Genomic DNA, 16,385 nt, shown 5'->3' on the forward strand with positions numbered 1-16,385 from the left:
CTGGTAAGAAGCCTGATCTTTCTCATTTGAGGATTTTTGATGCTAACATTTACATGCATGTGATGAAGGATGCCAGGAAGAAGTTGAAGTCGACCGCAGAGGTTGGGATATTTGTGGGGTACACTGATACGCCCCACAACTATCGTGTGTATTTTCCAGACAGTGGTAAAACTGTTGTGCGACGGGATATAAAATTTCAGGAGGAGAAAGCCATGAAGTGTTCACTTGAGAGGGAGATATAGTTGCATGCAGACGAGGAGCTATTAGTTCCTAAAGGTGAGCTTCAGGACATGGATCAACCACAGGACAAGGTTCATGGAGTGGAAGAGACCACTCATGCAGTGCCAACCATTAGAGGTTGAAAGCACTTGACAGAAGCTGAGTGACTGGCTCAAGATGTAGAGAAAGTTGTAGGACCACCTACAACCCAACACAGGCAGAGACAGTCACCTGATTGGTACACTGGATACATGGCTCTTATGAGCAAGTGTGTTGTGACTGAGCCATCCTTTTTCGAGGAAGCTGTGGAGGATCGCGCATGGGTAGGCGCCATGGTGGAAGAGTATGATTCTATTGTCAGAAACAATGCATGGGAGATTGTTCCTAGACCGGAAGGGAAATCAGTGGTGGGTTCGAGATGGATCTACAAAGTGAAGCAGGAAGCTGACGGGAGTGTGGAGAAGTACAAGGTAAGATTTGTTTCCCGAGGCTTTTCATAGATAGAGGGGATTGATTATGAGGAGACCTTTGCACCTGTCGCAAGGTATTCTTCCATACGGACGATTCTTGCTCTCTCAGTGCAGATGGGATGGCACATTCATCAGATGGATGTGAAGACTGCGTTCCTCTATAGAGTCATTGAGGAAGAGGTGTACATTGAGCAGCCCGAAGGTTTTGAGATCTTCAGCAGCGAGTCGCATGTGTGTAGGCTCAAGAGAGCGTTGTATGGGTTGAAACAAGCATCACGTGCTTGGTACACACTGATAGAGCTATTTCATCGGACTTGGATTCTCTAAGAGCGAGGCAGATCCTAACCTATACCGGATTGTGGTGGAGGGTAAGTTGCTTATCATTGTACTGTATGTAGATGATTTTATTCTAACGGGTGATGAGTTGTTGATACTTTCATGCAAGGATGATCTTGATAAGGAGTTTGAGATGAAGTACTTGGGCCTCCTTCATTATTTCCTAGGATTGGAAATTTGGCAGCGCAGTGGTGGACTGTTTTTTTCTAAGGGTAAGTATGCTTGGGAGATACTGGAGAAGTTCAACATGCATGGCTGCAAGCCTGTTGATACTCCTCTTCCTGGAGGTTGGAGGAAGGAGGATGCCACTTCGGCAGAAGAAATGGATGCCACTGTTTATCGACAGTTGGTGGGGTTGCTTATGTATCTGGTCAATACACGACCTGATATATGCTATGCAGTTAACCAACTTTCACAAGCTATGGTTAAGCCTACCAAGCTCTTCTGGAAGGTGGGCAAGCATGTATTGCGTTATTTGAGAGGCACATCGGGATATGGATTGTGGTATAGACAGGAGGATGAGGTGAAGCTATGTGGCTTCACGGATGCAGATTGGGTAGGGAGCCCAACGGAAAGAAAGAGCACATCAGGAGGGGTCTTCAGTATCGGGTCGACAATAGTTTCTTGGTACAGCAGGAAGCAGAGATCCATGGCACTCAGTTCAGCAGAGGTCGAGTATATGGCAACAAGTTTGGCTGCATGCGGGGCTATATGGATGAGGAAGATCCTCGTCGGTTTGTTCGGTTCTCATTTGGATCCTACTGTGATAATCAGAGTTGCATTAAACTCTTGGCTAATCCTGTATTTCATGATAGATCTAAGCATATTGACATCAGGTACCATCATATCAGAGATTGTGTGCAGCGGAGAATAATGTTACTTTCATACATTCGTATGGAGGATCAGGATGTTGATATCTTGACGAAGGCACTCACCAGGAGAAAATTCGAATACCACCAAGGCAGGATAGGGGTTGCTGATAATCCATATCTTGTCGAGAGGGAGTGTTGAGATTGCAACAAGATGTTGGAGCTTAGTGGAAAGGAGTCACCTTCACTAAGTGGGCCCGCAGGAAAATTATGGCGCAAAGTCTATTTTTAGACTATTTCTATTTTTAGACATATGGATCATGTCTATGAGCTGCAGAATGTTGTTTATGGATGATTGGTCATATTGGGAAAAAATAGATGGACTTCTATTTTTGATCACAGCAGGAGTGATCAGAGTCAATTTTTAGACTGATAGTCAAAAATAGAAAAGTCATGTATTATTGTCTCATAATAATATTTAGACTATAAACTTTATCTTATTCTCTTGGAGCACTTCAGTTTGAGCTACAGATATTGAACATGCAGCTGTTAGAAGGAAATACGCTTTCTTTGTGGGTCAGTTGAGTTGTTGCATGCAGGACTTCAGTTAGAACTCAAGCAGTTGAGTTTGGTGGAGTTGATTGTGGAGTTGATGGAGTTGTGTTCAGTTTGACTTGGTTAAACTAGTTGTAACTAGTCTAACTGTAAATAGACTAATGATGAGTTGTTAAACTAATTATTAACTCATAAAGCAACTAAAGAATACATTAGTTAACTCAATTGCATGTCAGTGCTTGTACAGTTCAGCAGGGACAGGTGTTAGAGGATGAGATTGCTATCAGTTGTGACTATAGTTGTGCATGAGGATTTGCACAAGCAATGTATTGACTATGCCAATGAGTATTGCATTGATTTGCCTAGTAGAATAGCCTGTGCTCACACGATTTCCAATGTGAGTGATTCTCAGTAGGTTTATGCAATAGAGGCAGGCAAAGCAGTGGAGAATATTTGAACTTGTGACTTGTTTGAGTCTGAGCTGGTTTGTGTGTAACAAGTGGAGATAGTGCTGGATACTTGTGATGAGTATTGACTATGTAATGTTACATGTTCTCAATCATTAATATACAGATAGTGTGGGGTTTTCAGCTGTAAGCTTTCCCAGGGATACATACTGTGTTAATGTGTGCATGCTATTGATGTTTTATTGTTATTGATGTTGTTAAATTGATGATCAACATAGAGGAGCTTATGCATTGTGTATGTATTCCACAATAGTACATGATCAGGATAATCTCCATTGAATATGTGTTTATTATTCAAAATTTCTACATACCATTTGTAGCTACCATTGCATTGAGCCATCTGCAATCATTCCATGATAAGATGCCATAAACCTAAAGTATTAGAATACAAAATTATTATAAAATAAGGTTGGATAATGGTTATTACATTATTTTTTTTTTACGTTCAAGGTTTAGGCATTAAACTTATTTGGAGTGATGTGTAATGGTTCCAGGTGTGGAGTAATAATTATTTTCAAGCAATATTGTTTCCAAGTTATTAAAGGATAATTTTTTTATGGGATATTATTATGTGATATTTGGAGTGATTTGTAACAATTTCGAGTGTGGAGTAACAATTAATTTGGAGCAATATTACTATGAAGTAAATTATTGCATGCACTTATAAAGTAATTCTTAGTGTGGAGTAATTATTATTAACGATAAAATTGTTTACAATAAATTATTATGTGATTGGCCCAAACATTACAATAGCAACAAAAAAGATACAACCCCTCTAAAAATCTACGCAAACGACAAATACCCATCACTATTGCAATAGATTCATGTTGTTAAAAAATAATTAATGCAGCAATGAAATACACAAAATATTGTGGAAACACAAATACACAAACACATAAAACAAGAGAGACACAAATATATGTGGTTCACCCAATTTTGACTACGTCCATAGAGAAACAACCAACACTTCCTTTTATATTATCCAACAAAATGAAGAGATACAACCTAAAAAAATCTACTGTAATTTCCTCTTTTCTCTCACACAACCTCTTCCCTCTCTCGCTCAGAATAACCGTACACAACTACAATACAATTCCCTCACATAAACCAAGGGTTGCCTTTTAGGGAAAAAAAAACCCTAAATTAACATAACTTCTACCGTCATATCATATGCATAATGAACGACCCAGATTGAATATGAAATTAAAATATTTTACAACGTAAATTGTCATCTATTTTTTAGCTTTGGGGGCATTGTCCCCAAACCCCTACCAGGGGGGGAGAGGGCGAGGGGCTCTTAAAATTCATCGTCGACACCCCCCTCCCCCCCACCCCCCAAGACCCCCCTGATGGAAATTAAATGGTCAGATTTTCCACCTCACTATGAATAAGGATCCAACACAACTAAAACAAAAACCTCCGAACAATCAAGAAGATAATCAGGCTCCATACCCAACAATCTCCCACTTGGAGACTAATTATAGCAACTCCACGGTTGCTTCACTTGTTGGATAATGCTTCCACTTTGGATCTATATTTTTCTCATCTTCATCATCATAATTTAAGACTAATTGAAACTGAGAGAGATCTCAGTTTCTCCCTGGTTACAACTTTTGTTAACATATTTGCAGGATTCTGGCTAGTGTGTATCTTTTCCAGCTTCAACTGTCCATCTTCCAACGCTGAACGTATGAAATGTTACTTGAGATGTATATGTTTAGTATTGGAATGAAATGTTTATTTCTTTGCAAGATGAATGGAACTCTGGATGTCACAGTATAACCTACCCATATCCTACTTCTTGTCTAAATCATTCATAAACCTTTGTAACCAAATCGTTTCTTTACTAGCCTCTATAGCAGCAACATACTCTTCTTTCATTATTGAAATTACAACAATGTTTTGGAACTTTGAAACCCAATTGATAGTTGTTCCTCCTACAATAAACACATAACTCATGGTGCTCATTTTGTTATGTCTATCACTTGCCATATCTGCATCAACATATCCCTGTATAGAAATGTTTGAACCACCAAAGCATAATTCTTGATTTGTAGTACCTCTCAAATACCTGAGAATCCACTTCATTTCCATCCAATACTATTTTCTTGGATTGTTCATATACCTGATTATAACTCCCACAACACGTGCAATATCAGGCCTTGTACATACCACTGCATACATTACTCTTCCAACTGTTTATGCATATGGAACTTTACACATATAATCCATCTCTTCTTGGGTCTTAGGACACATCTCCTTACTTAGTTTGAAATGGTTAACCAAAGGTGTACTAACTAGTTTTTCATTATGCATATTAATTCTTTCCATCACCTTTTCTATGTACTCACTCTAAGACAATGTTAATTTGTGAATTTCCCTATCTTTAATTATTCTCGTACCAAGGATTTGTTTTGTAGCACCCAAATCCTTCATTACAAATGAATTTTTTCGATTTTATTTTGAGCACATTTATTTCCTGCATGTTATACCTTGCAACAAGCATTTCATCTACATACAATAACAATATAATATAGATGCCATGATTTTTTTATAAGATAAATACAATGGTCATAGTGACATCTATTATAACCTTGTCTAGACATAAACCTGTCTAATTTTGGATACCACTTCCTTGGAGCCTATTTTAAGCCATACAAGCTCTTCTTCAATTGGCACACTAATTTCTCCTTTCCTTTGACCTTATATCCTTGTGGTTGATGCATATATATTTCTTGCTCCAAATCCCCATGGAGAAAGTTTGTCTTTACATATAATTTCTCAAGATGCCAATCTTTTGCTATCACTAGACTTAAAATAGTTCTAATTAAAGTCATTTTAACAACAGGAGATTTTTTTTTATCAAAGTATATACCTTTCTTTTGTGCAAACCCTTTCACCACAAGTCTAGCCTTATACCTATGTTTTCTTCCATCTTCTTCCTTCAACCTGTAAACCCATTTATTTTATAATGTTGTTTTACTTGCGGGCAACTTGACTAAGTCCGATGTCTAATTATGCATCAAGGATTCCATCTCTTCTTCCATGGCTTATTCCCACTTCTTCCTGGTTTATATCTGCATTTCTTCTTCATATCTTTTCAGTTCACCAGAATCAATCAAAAATACATAATATAATGAAGGAGAGTATCATTTAGGGGTTCTACTTATCTTGGTAGATCTTATAACACCACTTTCAGGTGTTTGAGGTGTATGTTGTTGTTGTTGTGGCTGCTAATCATTATAATTTTTAGGCACTTTTACTTTTTTTGTGATCTCATCAAGCACTCCATATCCTCTGTTTTCCTTTTCCTACCTCTGATCCTTATACAAGACCTTTTCATTGAATATGACATCTGTGCTCCTAATGATTTTGTGATTTTCATAATCATATAAGTGATAACTGAAATCATTAGCACCATATCCAAGAAGGTTACATTTCTTTGATTTTTCCTCAAGCTTTGTTCTATTTTCTTTATTAATGTGGACAAAGGCTTCACAACCGAAAGTCTTTAAAAATGAGTAGTTTACCTTTTTACCAATCCATGCATCCTCTAGAATACCACCATCCAAGGAACTTGAAGGCCCTCTATTTATTAGATAAACATCAATATCTACAACATTTTCCCAAAATCGTAAGGGAAATCTTGTATGCAATCTCATGCACCTTCCATTCTCTATGATTGTCTTGTTCATCCTTTCTGACAGACCATTTTCTCGTGGTGTTCTTGGAACTGTCTTCTCTCTATGAATTCCATGTTCTAAAAAAAAGTTATAAAACTCTTTTTTGTAGTATTCACCTCCATTTTCATATCTAAGACACTTCAACTTCTTTCCTGTCTCATTCTCAACCATAGCTTTCCATTTCTTGAAATTATCAAATACATCATATTTATTCTGAATATAATAAATCCAAGTTTTTCTAATTGCATCATTAATAAGAGTATCATAATAGCGAGAGCCACCAAGAGATGATACCTGAGTTGGTCCCCATACATTTGTATGCACAAGTTCTAATTTTTCTCTCTTCTTTTCTTTCCCAACTCTAATAAACATAACTCTCTTCTATTTTCCGTAAACACAATCCCACAAAAATCCAAATCAACATGCTTCAAACCTGGAAAAAATATCTTGAGTGAGTAATCTAGATCCCTTTCTCACTCATGTGCCGGAGCCTATGATGCCACAATGTTGTATTTTATACTTTGGAGGTTAAAGCATTAACAAAATTAGAAATACCATTGCATAAATACAATGTACCAACATTTTCTCCTTTTTCTATTACTAGGGATCCTTGAGTGACCTTCTAGGTTTTGTCTGTGAATGTAGTTACACCCAATTACCCTATTGAAATTATATTTTTCTTCGGATCTGGAACATGGCTTACCTCCTTCAATAGTCATTGGTTTCCATTATGTTTGTTTATAAAAACCTTACCAATTTCAAAAAATTTATAGTGTTTATCATCACCCAAATGAACATGTCCAAAATCTCCTTGAACATATGCATGAAAATGTTTCATATCACATGTGCCATTGAATGAGACCCCTGAATCTAACACACATGCATAAATAATATTACCTAATGAAAGAATCAAAGCATCTTGCAACACATCACCTGTCACATTTGCTTCATGATCGTTCTCTTGTTGTCCATCTCCTTCTTTTCCTTTCTAAGATTTGGAGTCTTTCTTCAAGTGTCCTTTCTTCCCGTATTTCCATCACACTATCCCTGATATGGATTTGGATATGTCTGTTCTTGACTTACTGCGATTTCCTGGGCTCCTTCCTCTTTCCATTTTTCTTCCCCTAGTCTTTGCAGTCAAAGCATTACCTGATGTCTCACTTGAGCTTTTCCGTTGTATTTCCTCACTAAGGATGTCACCAGAAACATCATCAAAATTTAAAGTACTAGACCTAGAGATAGAGTTACTGATAGCCATAACTAAACCATTTCAACTTTCTAGCAATGAGCTCAAAAAAACAAAGCCCTAACTTCATCATCAAAATTTACCCCTACAGAACTTAACTAACTGGTAACTGTGTTAAATTCATTTAAATGATTAGCAACAGATCCACCTTTTGACATCTTCATATTAAATAGATGATTCATATGAAATACCTTATTTGAGGGAGGGTTTTTCATGTAGTTTTGACAATGTTTTCATTAAATCTTCTGTTATCGTTTCCTTTGAAATTTTTAATGCCACCAATGTTGCTAGACATAACCATATTGTTCCTAGTACCTTTCTATCGAGAATCTCCCGTTCTATGTCTGTCATACTCTTTGGCTTCTTTGATTTTCCGCTCAATGGTAGGTACATATATTTTTGATATAGATAATATTCCATCTGCATCTTCTACAACTGGTATTTTTTGGTCATTAAATTTATTGACCCTAATCCTACCATCTTCAACCATTGCTCCCACTCAAACTAGGAACCCTTATCTCTTGCAATTTTATTAACCAAATAGACATTAAGCTCTAATACTAGTTGTTAGAAATTAACTAATAGATAAATTAAATACACAAAGTATTACAGAAACATAAATAGAGAAATACATAAAACAAGAGACACAAATATACACAGTTCACCCTATTTGGGTTGCATCCATGGAGAAACATCCAATCCTTCCTTTTATATTATTTAGCTAAATGTAGAGATACAACCTACAACAAATCCATTGTAATTTCCTCTTTTCTCTCACACATCCTTCTCTCTCCCTCTCACTTAGAATATTCATACACAACCATAATACAATTCCCTCATATAAACCAAGGGTTGCCTTCTAGAGGAAAAACCCTAAATTAACATAAATTTTACTATCATATCATTTGCCTAATTAACGACTTGGATTTACTATGAAATTACAATATTTTACAAGGCAAATTTTCATCTATTTTTATCTTCAAGGGAGTTTCCCTCAAACCCCCACTAGGGGGGCTCATAAAGGTCATCGACGCCCACCTAGGACCCCCGTACGGTGATTAAACTGGCAACATTGCCACCCCATTAGGAACGAGGATCCAACACGACTGAAACAAAAACCTTTGAACAAGCAGGAAAATAATCAGGCTCCACACCTAACACATGTTAAACATATTCAAAAGACAACAAGAGAGATTTGTACCAGTTATTCATATATGATATTAAACCCTAAACATTAAGATTTCAAGAGAATTAAGTGTGCTATTATGAAAATGTTATGGTGAAAGTGTAAAATTATAAAGGGCTTAGAGATTTATTTCACCTTATTAGGACTTATGGCCCCCCCCCGCCACCACCCCCTCCCCTAAAAGAAAATAAAATAAAATCCTCAATATTGGTCTATACCCTCTGCGTATTAAAATATTTCATAGAAGATTTAGAGCTCGATATATGTGGCCAATAATTTACTTAAAAATACCTTTAAATGAGAAAATCAATATGATACCATGATTCTTTTTATTTTAGGGTTACCTCATATATATTACCTAAATGACATTATCTAGGAATTTTAGTTAATAATACTAAAGTATGATCTCACCCGTGTTAATTAGGTAATTGTATAATTTGAATTATTATTAGAAATACATTGTTAAACATTATTAGTCTAGATATTTTTAGAAATATCCCTACTATAGATGTTATAATACAAGTGCCCTCAGACATACAAATTTTATTAATCAAAGGAAATGAAAATTACATAATAGATGCAAGAGGTTACAATAATCTCTCAACACTCTTGCATGAAGAAAGCATATTTAAATAAGCCTAAGTCCTAAACTAAATTTTTTATGGACAATATATCACAAATTACAAGTGTCCACTTATATTAAGTGCAATACTAACAATTTTCCTAATTTCAATACTGAGTAACAAATGGTTTTCTAGATCTACTAATAACATAGAATATATAATAATAAAGAAAATCCCAACTATATGAAAATATAATTCTAAACCAAAGTATTTTTGGATCATAATATCTAACATTCCCCCCTTTTATTTAAAAGTACATTAGAAAAAATGGCAAGTTCTTCTATACAATTAGTGAATTTTATCTTAACAAGTGGTTTTGTGAATATGCCTGTGATCTAGTCTTCTAAAGGACAATCTTTTGGTTTGATGACACCCTTTGCAATGAGAGTCCTAATGTAATGATTTTTGGTGTTAACATGCATCATTCTGGAATGGAAACTATAATTTTGGAAATCTTAATGGCTGTTTGATTATCAACCAACAACGAATTGGATTCTCATTGATGAATTCCAAATCCTATAAAACTTTGTAACCAAACAATCTCACAAGCTTCTTCCCATGCTGAAATATATTCTACCTAAGCTGAAGAATTTGTCACTATAGTATGCTTCTTACAACTCCAAAAAATCATTATTAATCCCATATTCATCAAATATCCTGATGATTATGCCCTATCATCAACATTCATGAAAAATCTACATTTGAATATCCAAAAAGTACAAAAAATTTGTTATTTTTGTATTGCACGCCATAATATTTAATACCTTGGATATACCTAAGAACCCATTTTGATGCATTCTAATGGCTCTCCCTTGGTTTTTTCATAAATATTGAGAGAATACTAACTGGATATGATAAATTTAGATGAGTGGTTCTCAAATAAATCAAGTTTCCAATCAACTACTTGTAACAAGTGTTTTTTACCAATTCCCCCCTTCAAATTTTGAAAATTTGAAAATTTTCTTCATTGGGGTGAGAATAGACTTGCAATCTATCATGCCAAATCTTTTCAATAGTTCATATGCATATTTTCATTGACTAATGAAAACTCTATTTCAATGTTGGAATCAACTCCAATATAGTAGTGAAATAACTTGTAACAACACTTGGTTGGTTTTCCATGTAAAAAAATATAAGACAAGGTCATCAGACACATTCCAAGATGAATTTTGGCCAAAGCATAGTTATGGGTATCACTTATGATTAATTTATGTCTATGGAATTGGCAAAGGAAAATTGGTAATAATTGGCATTTTCTTTATGAAATAAAGGAAAATAGGAGAAAAAGAAGGTGAAGAGACACAAATTTACATGCTAAGGAAATTAGAACAAAAATGAAGGAAAATGAAGAAAATAGAGGCGTCAATGATAAAAAGGTTTCAAAGAATCAAATTATAGCCTCATTTTTATTAGTTTAGTTTTGAAGTTCTCCTTTCATTCTCTCATACTCTTTCACACTTGAGTATTCTTGGAGCACTTTGGCATACATTTGATTTGGAGAAAGAATGAAAATAAAAGCAGGAAAGTGCAAGGGAACAGTTCGATCAACCACTATAGATAGATTGTTTTGCATGTAATATGTTGCATGTGTGATTTCCTTGCTAATTTTTGGATGCATGGTATATGCATGTGATTTTCTAGTTGTGTTTTCATTGGCATGGAGAGTTTCCTGGAGTGACAATGGTTTTAACCTTGCCTTTCCATTTCCAATATAGGCATGGTGTTGTGGGGTTTTCCACTTGATTATTCATCTGATTGGTGCTCATGTTTCTGTATGGCTGTGGGTTGGAATAAATGCTCTGGAAGCCTTAGAAGAGGTTGGGTTGAGTTACTAGTCTTGGAGCCTAGGTTGGGACAAATGTTATGGAGCCCTTGGTGGGTTGAGTTACTAGTCCCTGGAGCCAAGTTGAAGAAATGCTCTAGAGCCTTGAAAATTTGTGGGTTAAGTTACTAGTTCCTAGAGCCCTAGACAACTTGGGTAGAGATTGATTTGGATGGTGTTAGTGATGTCTGACCGTAGAGGTGGAATCACTGTGATTGAGGGTTGAGGTGGTTTAGCCTCTAGAATCCTTGATTTTGTTTAGTATTGGTTTATTCCATGAGATCCCACATTCATGCTTGGAATATGGCATGGGGATGATGGGCTAAAAGAGAGATTTCATTCATCCCAATATATGGTCAGGTGGTATGTGGAAGTGTGACACAGGCAAGCTCCCTCTATGGACAATGGCAACCCCTCTAGCCCTAGAGTGGGTCTAGTCACCGCAAAGACAATACGAAAGCAAATTTCCTTAGAAAGTTGGTGTTATGAAGACCTACCTTCAGTTCGTCGTTCAATGAAGTCCTCGTCATGTTGCTCCAGCTCTTGTTCTTCTAGTCACTTATACCTGAAAACAACATGTAGAGAAAAACAACAAACATAATAGAAAATGACCAAACAATCTACTTGAAGAGTCAAGGAACCTCAAGCTATCGATATACAATTCAACATACGATATAGGAAACAAGCTATTGATTTGTATTAATATAAATCAAAGTAAAACTTACAAACAAGCCTTGATGTCATAAGTCTCCTCAAAGGTCCCATCGGCATGTCTCCATAAGCATTCACTTGTGAATCGTCTCCCAAGGGAACAAATAACTCTCTATTTAGTTCAAAATATTGATGCTAGAAAGTTCTCAAACTAACTATACTCAAACATATCTCAAGCCAAAATACATGTGAGGCTACTTCCACACTCCAATAACACTCTCTACCTCTACTCCTCTCTTAGAAACCTGAAGCTACCAAATTACATCTAGCTGTCATCAAGTTACGTCCAAGCTAACTGATCTCATTCATGGAGGAGACGTTTATAGGAGGGAGAGGTTCCATAAGAGATGGAAGGAAGAGCTTATCTCTTAGGGAGGTTACATAAAAGGTGGAATAACTATCCCAAAGAAGAGAGGCAAGCTCATTTGACCCAACAACCAACCCTAGGACCACCCATGAAGTAGTTTCATCTCGAATATTCATCGAGTTGTTGAAAAACTTTCCAAAAGTAGATCTTCATAGGTGAAACACAGGGACATGGCAACGACTTCTCTAGGGCTAGTGCAAACTTGACCATCTTCACGAGTAGGAAAACTTCTGAACCGTGATGACCCAGAAACTTAGGTAAAAAGGGGTCTGCTTCAGGGACAATGAACTGAGACATTCTTCCTGAGATCACAAGGAAGTTATTGACACATAATTGGAAACAAGACACATAATAGATGTCAGTAATATGGACTGGTAGTATTCGGGATCAGCGAATGCAGAGTCGGTGACAAATTACTATGTAATAGATACCCCATAAAGCATGAAGGTCGAGAGAATGGGAGGGGTGAAATTCTTTATGAATCCATAACCAAAACAGAACATCCTCATAGAGAACTTGAAAATGCAGATACAACTAATATATCTGATACATGAGTACATAGTGAAAGGAAGTACATGTTTATAAGGCATGGGTGCAGCCATCCAGAAGATAAACATAAGTGGTCTGTGGTATGGACACAACCACCCAATCAGAAAGACCACAAAAAAGACTCAGGTATGGTCACAACCATCCAATCGAAAGAGTCATGTATGATTCAATCCACACAACCTGGACTTATGTAATCTAAGCCCAGGGTCTTGAATCCCAACCTAACCATCGTACAATTTCTAATATACGAATAGATGTGCTGAAGTTTAGCATACTAGAAAATCACTTGATTGCCGACCAATGATGTAAACCATTAACAAGTGTGAGAGAGACCACCAGTAATGTCAATGGTTCTCAAGGTACTGCTAGTACAATCCACAAAGTGCGAAGAATGATCTCAATTCGAACACTTGTGAAACAACTCGATCGAAGACCAATGATGCAAGACTGCCGTTGAATGCAAAGAACTTGCCATTGAGGCATGCAAGATCCAAGGTACCAGAAAAGAGTCTCTAGATCAACTTCCCGGATAATGAGCTGAATTTGACAGGAAGCGATCGATCGAAGGAGGGCCATAATGTTTCCCACATCATCGACGCGAGACAAAGGAAAAAGATGAATGTGAATGAGATAGAGAACCTAAGGAAGACATGTAAGGCTATAGACTACAGAAGGATTAAGCTCTTGAACATATTGGTGACACGACTCTGGAGTTTGGTAGCATTTTGGTACCAAGGGATAAAAGGTCATGATGATGGAGTGAGGATCAGATGGAATGAGGCAAAATGAATAACCCAAAACCCAAAAGGCCAACGATAGAATGAGGATATCCCAACCCAACGTGAAGTAGAAAGAGTGTTGATGTTCAAGAGCGATAAGCTGTCGTAATCACTAACACAACCAACAGAATGTTTCCCAATTTTCCCCCACCATTTCTAGTGAGTACCCCAATTATTTTTGAAACACAATCTTGAAGGGGATAGCATATGCTTGTAACGTAAGTTCATCCTTTAGATGAATCCAACCTAGTGATTTTTAACGAGCCCTAGGAAGGAGAAGCTCGGCCTCGTCATGGTGACAAGTCCATTGTCGTCACGGTTTAACAAGTCTGACATAGGTAAAACTCAGAGTCTTTTTCATGTTTAGAGAGTTTGAAAAAGACAGGAAAAAGAAAACTCCAAAGGTCCCTTTTCGTAAATTTGTCCCTCAATTTAATCTAAAAAGGTAGAAAACAATATCCAAGGGAACCTATTGACCATGATAGATCAACGTATACCTTCTTCATAAGTAATCTATCCTAGCCCGTAAAAGAGGTAAACTTATACTAGGTAGATGACGGTTCGCAACCTTTAACGAGTTCAAAGTGACAAAAGATTGGCAATCTTTTCATTTCTTAAAGGCTCAGAAAAGAGCTGAAAGCAGACCTCCCATTTTTATTTTCTTTAATGAGTCAAAAAGGGAAAAATACCAAGAAAGCTTTTCATTTTTTATGAGTCAGAAAAAATCTTAAAGGTGACTCGCCTTGGAGGAATGAGTGGTATAAAGGGTAGCAATGGGTTCCAACAATGAAGGAACTACTCAAAACACATAATGGTCAAGAGGATGGCTAATAAAACCACTCATTGTTGCTGTCCCTCAAGAAAGGGAAAACAACCAAGTGAAAGCACATGATCAGCCAAAGAGATCGTGGCATGAACTATCATAATATTCAGTAGTCATGCTTGATGAGGCCGACGAGAGGACAATTCACACAGATGTGTTGTTTGGGTTTCTAAAGCAGTTGGCTAGATGCAGGCCTGATCTTCGGTTAATTGTCACCTCTGCCACTCTAGATGCTGAGAAATTCTCAGGATATTTCTTCAACTACAATATATTCACTATCCCAGGGAGGACTTATCCCATAGAGATATTGTATACCAAGTAGCTAGAGAGTGACTATTTGGATGTTGCATTGATCATGGTCATGAAGATTCACTTGACAGAACCAGAAGGTGATATTCTTCTTTTCTTAACGAGACATGAGGAAATTGATACTGCATGTCAGATTCTCTATGAGAAAATGAAAGGACTTGGAAAGAATGTTCCTAAACTCATCATATTTCCAATATACAGTGCTCTTCCCAATGAGATGTTGTCAAGAATTTTTGAGCCTGCTCCTCCAAGTAAAATAAAGGTGGTTGTGGCCACTAATATTGTAGAAGCTTATTTGACCATTGATGGAATCTACTATGTTGCTAATCTTGGATTTGCTAAGAAGAATGCATACAATCCAAAACTTGGTCTAGATTCACTAGTCATTACACCAATTTCTCAAGAATTAGCTAAGAAACGTGCTAAACATGTTGGTCATATAGCTTCTGGTAAGTGTGATCGTCTATACATAGAAAGTGCATATCGCAATGAGATGCTTCCCACCACTGTGCCAAAAATACAGAGGATTAATCTTAGACTCACGACACTCACCATGAAAGCCATGGGACTTAATGATGTTCTCTCCTATGATTTTATGGGTCCCCCTCATCCTCAAGCACTCATATATGCAATGGAACAATTGTACAGTTTAGGAGCTTTCGATGATCAGGATTTTCTAACCAAATTGGGGAGGAAAATGGTTGAATTTCCATTGGAACCTCTTTTGTCAAAGATGCTCCTTACCAGTGTTGATCTTGGCTTTAGAGATGATATCTTGACCATAATAGTCATGCTTCAGTGTTGGGCATGAAATCTCCCCAAGGGATGTTTTGGGGCTCAAAGCCCAAGTTTTGACCGAATCTTGCTATAAAGCTCCACGAATTACAGGCGCAGGGCGCGAAAGTATGTAAAGTCACCGGGTTGTCCACCCTAGTTTTGTAATGTAATGTTGGTTGGATATACCTACCCATGGTCTGCGGACCACAAGGTTTTATAAATAGAGCGAGGCTCCAAGTGTAAAATAAAAGGAGGAGGAAAAAGAGTCTAAGTGATTAAGGCGAAGTGTGTCTTTGGTTCGTAGAGTAGGAGAAGGCTCTGCAGCTAAGTGCATAGAGGCCTAGTAGTCTGCAGCTAAGTGCGTGGACCCCTACAGTTGAGTGCACAGGGCGAAGTCAAGTCTATAACCGAGGAAGGAATTAAGAAAGAAAAGTTTTTTAATAATTCTGTGTATCTGTTCTTGGGTTAATGCATGTTTGATATAATTTGCAAATATATTGTTTATTTACTATGCACACCTGTATGAATGGTTTATGTTGTTAAGTATAAATTAAAGCACGCAAGTAGTCTAAGATAATCAACTAACATTGGAATAAACAATGTAAACTTTGAAACGAGAACTATAAACTCAAAACGGGAACTCTGGCCCAAAAA

The 16,385-nt window shown here is 36.9% G+C and overlaps 1 pseudogene; it reads left to right on the top strand.

Moving 5' to 3' along the window:
• The window catches only part of LOC149151409 (putative pre-mRNA-splicing factor ATP-dependent RNA helicase DEAH5 pseudogene), a 58,484-nt pseudogene that overhangs the window by 13,749 nt on the left and 28,350 nt on the right, over positions 1-16,385 (top strand).

Source organism: Pinus tabuliformis, chromosome 9 (assembly GCF_031772625.1).
Source record: "Pinus tabuliformis cultivar Carrire ecotype Pingquan chromosome 9, CPIR1, whole genome shotgun sequence".
NCBI classification, from domain to species: domain Eukaryota; kingdom Viridiplantae; phylum Streptophyta; class Pinopsida; order Pinales; family Pinaceae; genus Pinus; species Pinus tabuliformis.